Source organism: Leptosomus discolor, chromosome Z (assembly GCF_034619465.1).
Source record: "Leptosomus discolor isolate bLepDis1 chromosome Z, bLepDis1.hap2, whole genome shotgun sequence".
Taxonomy (NCBI): Eukaryota; Metazoa; Chordata; class Aves; order Leptosomiformes; family Leptosomidae; genus Leptosomus; species Leptosomus discolor.
Genome location: NC_141419.1, coordinates 77,835,384 through 77,844,451, shown reverse-complemented (window position 1 = coordinate 77,844,451; position 9,068 = coordinate 77,835,384).

The following is a 9,068-nucleotide window of genomic DNA, read 5'->3' as shown; positions in this document are numbered from 1 at the left end:
TTTTTAAAGCTCTTCCTTTTAATCTGAATGCTGTGAGGGAGCAATGGCTCTTCTGAAGCCCTTCAAGCTCCTATCTGCCTGCAGCTCATTGTTCAGTCTTATTGCCATGGCTCAACTATGCTTATGTGAAAGTGAAAGTTCTCAGGTACGTCTTTCAGGCTGGGCTGAATCTGTGTGATCAGCCAGGCAGGGTGTTCACATCTGCGTCTCCCAGCAAAACCTGGAGCATTTATTGTTGCATTTTATGAAGCAGCAAACCCAGTTCCTTCCCATGTGATGCCTCCTGAGGCTATAATTCCTCTCTCAGATGAAAAAAGCCCCTTGCCGTTTGATTTTTCCACTTTCTGATTGACTTTCCCCCAAATACATTTGTTTTTCCACATCACAGCCCCCAGGACATCCCTTCATTGTGGTCCCTTCCAGCTGATCAGCTCCTTCTGCCATTTGTGCCATCCCCACCATGCTGCTCTTCACCATGGTAAGAATCAAACTCCCCCTCTCTCCCAAGAGCTGCAGATCTGATTCTAGCTTCCCTCATTTCTGGGAAGGTTTGCTAGCTATTAATGACTATATGAAAACTGGGGGTAACACTTCCACCATTGAAAGGAGAGATGGAAGCTTTGGTGATAGATAATTATCCAAATTAAAGCTTACATTTATTATTTAGTACAATAAAATAATTTCGACTGTGTTCACACTGAAACACAGACAAATGTACAAAGCTGAAGTGGGTGATGTCCCCAGCTCTAAGCACTGAGGAACGAAGTTTCCTGAAGTGACAGACTTTTTTGGCATGTGGGATCTCTACAGCAGAAATCAATAAGCTTTCCTCTCTTTAGTTTAATTCAGTAATTAGCTTTTTCAAAGCTGAAAAAAAATTGACTTAAAAGCCAGGAAGACTTCCTTTTTCTTCTTATCTTTGAACAAAAAGTATATACCTGTTTTGGGGGTGGTTTGGCCCTAAAAAAAAAAAAAAAAAGAAGAGAATTTGATAATTGTTAAAAACCCAATCCTACTCAAATCTTGAACCCTAGATCAAACTTCTTTCATTTAGTAAATGGCTTTCCATAGATTTCAGCGTTAGAGATTTTCTGTGGGATCCAGCATATTTAACTTCGTTTTATTTAGAATACTTTTTCATTAGCCATAGTGCTGATTTTATATGTGTTAATTCACTCTAATCATCTTCAGGAGACAGCATGAAAAAACTCAAAAAATTAATTTAATTGGTAAGAAATGCTTTTTGCTGTTTCCTCACAAAATAAAAGATGAAATAACAATCTATATGAAAGTATGTTAAAATATACTTGTTTACCCGTGTGTATATCTCACCCTCCTGCAAAGACATACCAAGTATAATGTGCTACCCCACTTAGTTGCTTAATGGTTACCTGTAAGGATTAACCTGTTTTTAGGCAACAAAAAAAATATGATGAAAAAAGCAAAAGCAGGACTAAAATTCATTACCTGTATGGCTATTTCGTACTTGAAGATTTAAACATGATTAAGACCAGTTATTTAAGTTACTTTGATTTCAAGCAATGCGATTATTTTTTCCTCAGAAATTTCACAGTTGCTGGGAGAAAAAAAACAAAAATAAATGAATAATGCCAGAAACTGCAGCTAGAGCACTAAGGAGCGAGAAACTGGGCCCAAAACGTAGAAGTCCTATTTATCACTTACATTGTTCCTATGCCCATAAACTGCTTATTTACATAAAATCTATTTAAAATTGACCTTCTGAGAGAATAGTTGCATTTTAATTGAACTCTCTCATCAAATTATAAACTGATGAGAGTAAAACATTTTTCTATTCCCCCCTCCCCCGCTCTCAAATCCAGTGGTTTAATATACAATTACTTTCTGGAATCAGAACCATCTACTAAATACCCGTCTCACCTATCATTACACATGCTTTCTCAAAGACATCAGCATCTCAGCTGGCTGCGTTCTCACATATCATCAGACCACTATATTAACAGCACAGAGGCAACCCATACTTGGAATAAAGCAGGTACTGCAACAGCAGGATAAAGTTAGCCTGCCGATTCTTTTATTGGAGTAGTTTAGGAAAAAAAAAAGAGGAGAGAGAAGAGAACCACTTTTGCAATGAGGAAAATTCATTGTGTGTATTGAGCAACCCATACACTCATGTTAGTAAGAGAGTACCTGTGGGATAGGAAGAGGAGGGGAGACATTTTAAGCAGCAGGCAAATTTAATTCACGGGTTTCTGCAGTGAGGCACTGACACAGAGGCCTCCTTGGCATTGCTTGTCTTCCACGGCATCTTCTTCTGCAACCCTGGCAGCCTGCACCTGGCTCCTTGTCTTCAAACTAGGCCAAGGGAGAGGGCATGAAGAGCACGGGAGCAGAGCACTAGGGCTGGGTTTGCCTGACTCTGTAGGAGAGGCAAGCAAAAGGGGTCTGTCCTGCAAAACAAACTTCTGGCCTCACTAGGAAGAACAAGTAATACAAACCTTAAACTCCAAACCGTCGCCATGCAGAAAGGCTTTAGCTTCTAACATGTCCCACTTCACCTTTGCAGGATGCCGCAAAGCCCAGCCTTGCTGTCCATGCTCCTGGGCAGAGACAGCTCCTGGTAAGCCTGTATCTGCTTCTGAGGAGCAGGTCCCCAAACCCCACAGGGAGGCACGAGGGAGATGACGGAGGGAAGTCACCCGCTGGCTAGCACGTCCTGGAGCCAGGCGTGAGGCAGTGCCTAGTCTGCTCCACCAGTGCCAGCAGGCAAGCTGAGGTTGCACCAGTGGTGGGCACTCTTCACCGCACCTACATGAGCTCCAGGCAGCAATGCTGGGAGATCCTAGGGGAGCAAAGGGACAGACTAACATTTCAGAGGTCTGGTCCCTGCCTTCCATCTCCCTCCTTCTTACAAGAAGGCAAGACTAGCAGCATGGGCTCATGCAGGCTACAGAGCTGGGTCATATGCTTTGGTGCTTGAGGCGAATTGCAGCTGTAAAGCGCTGCCAGGTAAAAAGGCAGCACAAACACATCACAGTGTCCTGTGGTATTCAAGGGTTCCACAGTAACCAGATGGAAATGGTATTCCTATTGCAATGCCCTCATGGGGTAGTCCATGTAGGCCCCTAACATAATAGCACAGCCTGGGTCTATCTGACTCCACCCCGTATCTCAGAATTGTGTTTAAGAAGCCTCCTACACGTAAAGTCTTGAATGCAGCAATGAAGCCATAAACCAATACAGGTATCAGAGCTTTATTAGATATTTCACTGGATACAAAGAAACGATTTTATATTACTCTTTTTTTTACATTAAATACACATTCTTGTCATAAAAATTCACATTTGCTATACAGAACTGTAGGCATTTTTTACACAACATTTAATAAAGTACCATTGAATAGATCCTAAAAAGAGAAGGTGCAGCTCTGTGAACCTTTGAGGGTACAACACACAGGGAGCTCCATGTCCTCAGTGTTACACAATCGTCTTTCCCACCAAAATGGAGAAAAGTCATTCAAATGCATTAATGTTCATTGGCAATAATAAGGCTTCTGTACAGAGACCCTGAACAGTGTCAGGAGGCAGTGAGGCAATACCATTCTAATCATCACCTACATGATCATAAAGCTGCTGATGACTGAGGCAGTCAAAAATTAACAACTGTCCTGGCAAGCCCAGAAATTTCTTATTTTCCTTTTTAAAATTACACTTTTATTTTCAATAATAATAATTACACATAAATGCAGGATTCCGCTTTAAGGATCCAAGCTTCACAGCTAAACTGATTTCAGCTACTTGAGGAATCTCTCCTGATCAAATTGACTTTCGTAGGACCCAGAGCTGAGGGAAGCGACTACTATGTGTCATCTCACTGCAGAAAAAAAAAGCCTGAGTGCACGTCCATCTTAGGAGATACTCACTGACATATCATCCAATCTGTTTTTAATTTGGAGGGAGAAAGTTTATAACTGAATTCTTATTAGCCAAGGTGAGGCCCATCTAAGAGGACATGTGTACATGAGTTGGAGTGTGGAAATAAACCATCTTGCAATATCAGGTGTCGGACACTGCCATCTTTTAGCCCCGTACTTACATCTTACACGAACTTGTGGAATGCTATGGTGTACTGAGGATGACAAACATATAACACTCACTTTGAGCAGTGTTGCTCACAGATGGCAGTTAAAGGAGTGTGTATGCAGAAGTTGTGATAAGGAGCACTGAGCAGAGGCAAAGGAGAAGAGTGGGAAGATACTGCATTTTAACTAGACAAAGATAACAGAAGAGGGTCTGAAAGACTTCTGCCTTCCCTTAGTCACTGTCCAGGTGGGTCTGACTGAAGCCGACCTCACACAAAACATACACGCTCTGTCTTCTTCAGTCCAACTGGCCAGGCACAAGGTGGACCCTCTCTATGTTCTTTCAGAATTACCCTTGGCATCAGACAAAGGCATCTCAGACAGAAACCATGAAGGGAGAGCGAGACTTAGCTGTGGGAATGGTAGAGGGGTCATAACTGTGGGCAATGTAGAGATTCCTAAGCAGACCACTAAGTCCTGCCAGCCACTGAGAATTATTACAGCTTTTTTAATTAAGGCTGCCGCGGCTCCTGAAAGCAGAATGCTGTACGTGGGCAGGCCAGGCCAGGCTGTTCGGCCTCTGACATTTACCACTTTTACATAAAGGTTTTTACAGTCCAACCTAGACTGGAGCAGAGTTTGAAGCTCTTCCTGTAAATTTACAGCTACGTTCCAGCATGGGTCATGAACAATATTGCATAGCATCCAGGCACTTCCCCAAAGCCAAGACATCACTACCCTCCTATCATGAGTGTATCCCAGAAGATGAATTTTAGGCCATTCAATTACATGATCACAATTCCCACTGGCATCACCAGGAGCTGACTTGAAACCATGTCTTTGCCACCTTGTACAATCAAGGTAGTTGATCAGGCAAACATTCAATTCTTTATTTACCAATATGTAAGTGAGCTCCAAGTAACTTCAAGTTTAACTCCTTAGCGCCAAAAAGGGAGGGAGTCAGCCCTATGGACAATCCTCGGTAATGTTTGAAATCAGAACTGATAATTACAGGATTTAAACAATATTATGAAAATGCATTAAGGCAGGTTACATAACTGCCCTTTTCCTTTAGGATTAATTATTATTTCCTCATACATTGTAGACAACCCATACTCCCATACACACACACCCCTACGAAACAACAGCACACTAAAAACTAAATAGATCACTGAACTTCAACATACTTGTAATCAATACATTGCACATACTATACAGTATATTTTAACATCATCATTGGCTAAACATATACAATTCAGAACAACGTTAACTGTATGTAACACAGAAGCTACCACTGATATATGGCAAATACATCACATACACTATTAGCTTTTACTTCACTGAAAAGAAGTTTAGAAGTTTAAAATAGTGTTACCTGAACTCTTAAGATCCCCATAGTGTATTCAGTTGCTAATACCTAGTGCTCCATATACTATATTCAGGATAAACAGCACTGGAGCTGTGTTTTCAGGGCACTCCACTTTTTTGATATTGCGGAGTTAAGCTCCACAATTTTAAATTTCCTTTGCAACACAGTATATATTTACTACATACTGACTATCTACTCCCTTTCATCCCAGGCTGAAGGTTTAGTAACTACTCTGAAGTTAGCAGAAATAGTCTAGATTTGTATTAGTATGATGGAAAAACTTAGCCCAGCACATAGGCTCATACATTCCCTCTCACATATGTATGCGCATATATATACACACACACACACACACACACGTGTATGTTTAAAAGAATGTCTTGAAATGGCAGGACCTACAAAATCAGTAATGTAGCCAACAGCAAAGGAATGTAAATAATCCACTGATTTTAAAACTAGGCTTCTGTGGTCTGATTCTGATCTTACCCCTCTCCACACAAGTGAGGAATCAGACCCCGGGACAAGCTGCTATTGGTCCAAATTGCTGCCTGTTGGATTAGGACCGAACAAAGACATCTCAGCTTGTGTAAACTGAAAAATGGAGCCAGATAGGTTTACACCAGCTGAGACACTGCATGTGTTGTGCAGTGCAGTCGCAATTTTTCAAGTATGACTGAAAAGAAAGGGTGAAGGAATCACATGAAAACATCAGAAAACAACACCACTTGATGTGCATACAATGAACATAGTGAGGGCAAAAATGAGCACAGGAAGAAAAAAACCTGCTTCGGCGGAGAATGAACTGCCAGTTTGAGTAACTAGATGCTTATGAAGATCAATAGTGTAGACAGGTATTTCTTCTCTGATGGACTTACACTCATGTAATTTCCCATGCAAGATTCCTCGTAATACATATGTGGAAACCTCTCAAACTAATCAGGTCAGAACAATTCATCCGACCCAACCCCACAAGCACATTTCTGGTTGAAATCAAAGAGAGTTTTAACTGCATACGAGTGACAAAACTGGGCTCTTGAATGGTCCAGTTGTGCTGCATAGTCCCTTCTGTGTTGTTCTTTTCTCATGAGATCTCCCAAGCAATATCAACGAGGGAATGCATCCCTACCAGGACTTACAGTTCTGAGGCCTCGCAGATGAAACCAACAGAAAAGCGTGGATAGTATGCCCCCATATGCACTTTTTTGTTTTAGTAATTAAGGCAAGTTTGTTTACCTGTCCCTAACATAAAGTGCTGTGCTTCTCCAACAGAAAGGAGATTGACAGCTAAATAAAAACATAATTTTTCTGACCAAAATTTAACATTTTGCTAAGAATTTTTTTCCCCATTAATGGAGAAACTATATGAATTGTCTATTATCCTTCTTGTCAGAGGATTTTTTTTTGCTTTGCTTTTATTTTCCAGCATCCGAATGAGAATTAGAATAAAACTGACGCTAAGCAAACATTTCATAACAATGCTAACAAGCTCAAGATAGCTATATATTTATTCATATATACAGGCACGCACACACACACACTTTTCTTAAATATAGCAGAACATTTGCTTTGAGTACACCTCTGTGCAAGTAAAAAGCTCGCTGTGTCTGGTGTGTGCTTGAGCAGGGGGGTCCTAGAAGGAACTCAGTGTTGTTGACGTTCTCAGATTTAACTGAATTTCAATCAGAACCCAGAAAAAAGAAACATGCTTTTTGCTCCACCTAAGGATTCAGATTACTTAACTATATTAAAAAGATATGTTAATGTTGCTTTTGACTATGCTTAAGAAGCTGAAGGTTGACCTTGTGTCTGGAAGCAAACAAATCCAGCTAAACAGAAAAATGAAAAGAGCATTTCACACCACATCGCCAATAAATAAGCAACAATTTTCATGTTTCTATGCGGGACACTAACATAGGGTGAGTTAAAAAAACCCCATATGCTCATGTTTCACTTTATGTGTTTGTTACATGAATTTTGCTTGGAAAGCCTATGAAAACAAAATGCATCAAACCACCCTGTATCTTGCTTAGTTGTGGGTGAAAGCACTAGAGTCCTACCCGTTGTTCAATGCAACGGTGGGCTGTGACTCTTGGTAAATCTCTGAGGCAGTTCAAGTGGAGTTTTAACACTGTAAAAAACCTAACTGGTTTAGATCACAGGTTTCACTGGGGATGAATCTTACAGTCCTAACCTATACAGAAGAAGATGCTACTGAAGAAGGAGGCATCACAACTTCGCAACAGCTGCACAGTTTTTTCAACCAAATATACAAAATACTTCTGTCCAGAAACACAAATATCATTATGCAAGTGTGCATGGATGTCTTTGTGTCATATACATAGAATCATTTTGGTTGGAAACGATTTAAATATATCATTATACTACACATAAACGTTTCTTTATAGTACACACACACGCACACTTTTTCCAAGGCACCCTCTCAGTGCAAAATAGCAGCAAGTGCTTATTTTATTCCACTTCTTCCTAAACTAAAAGCAACAACAAAAACCCCTATAATCCCCTGTAGCCCATCTGTTTGACAAGAGCATTTCTGTTTTTCTAAACTCTGATGCTAGATAGTATTCCTTATCATCTGACAGAAAAACGCAAAGGACTGTATGATGCCATTCTCTTTTCTCACTGAACAAAAAGTTCTAGTAATATAAACAGAAACTTGACCTTAGTCTTATCTCACAAAGCCCTGCAATATTTCAAAGAACACTTTCCTTTTAGGACATTACAGCATCTATTGTTTTGCCCAAATGAAATGTTCTGCTTTCCAAAGCTGTGTGCCTGCGCATTGATGTGTCCAGGAGATATGACTGATTGCATTGTATCCAGTTAGGTTGTCATACAGTGGCAATGCTCTCATTTTATAAATCACTAAGTTTTCCATATATTTGAGTTTTATATCTATTTCATTAGAAATAGGATGATCAGCGGTTCTGCTGCTAAAACAGTGCCTTCAGTAGACTCCCAACCTTGTGTTACGCAGTATTATATCCCACAAACAATTTAAGGACTATAGAGTATTGTTATTAGCTACTTATTAACTACTACACTCTTTAGTACAGGAATTTTTCACTGATGAAACTGGCACTGATTTTTTGTAATCAGCAGAGAAGTGTTGCGTTTGTAGCTGCCTTAAAGAGAAGCTTAGACTACACCTATTTTTTATAAGTGCTGTTTTAGTCCTGCACAAAGCGGGTTTCCACTATGGGACAAAATCCTGCCCACCTTACACAATTTACTGATCCTATGCCAATTCCATGCTAAACACAGGAAATTTTCCCCATTAAATTCAGTGGGCAGTGGATCAAGGTCTTACATAATCATAAAATCACAGAATGGTTTGGGTTGGGAGGGATCTTAGAGATCATCCAGTTCAAAAAAGATCATCCAGTTCCAATCTGGCCTTGAACACTTGGAGGGAGGGGGCATCCACAGCCTCTCTGGGCAACCTGTTCCAGTGCTTCACCATGAACACAGTAAAGAATTTCTTAATAATTTCTTAATAAGATTAATCCTGGGAGGAAGCAGTGATCCAAGCTGGCCTAACTTTGTTCCTGCTAGAACTAGGGAAAATATGCACTGCAGCTCCTAGTACAGAGTTAGGCCAGCATTGCTGTTGACTTGACC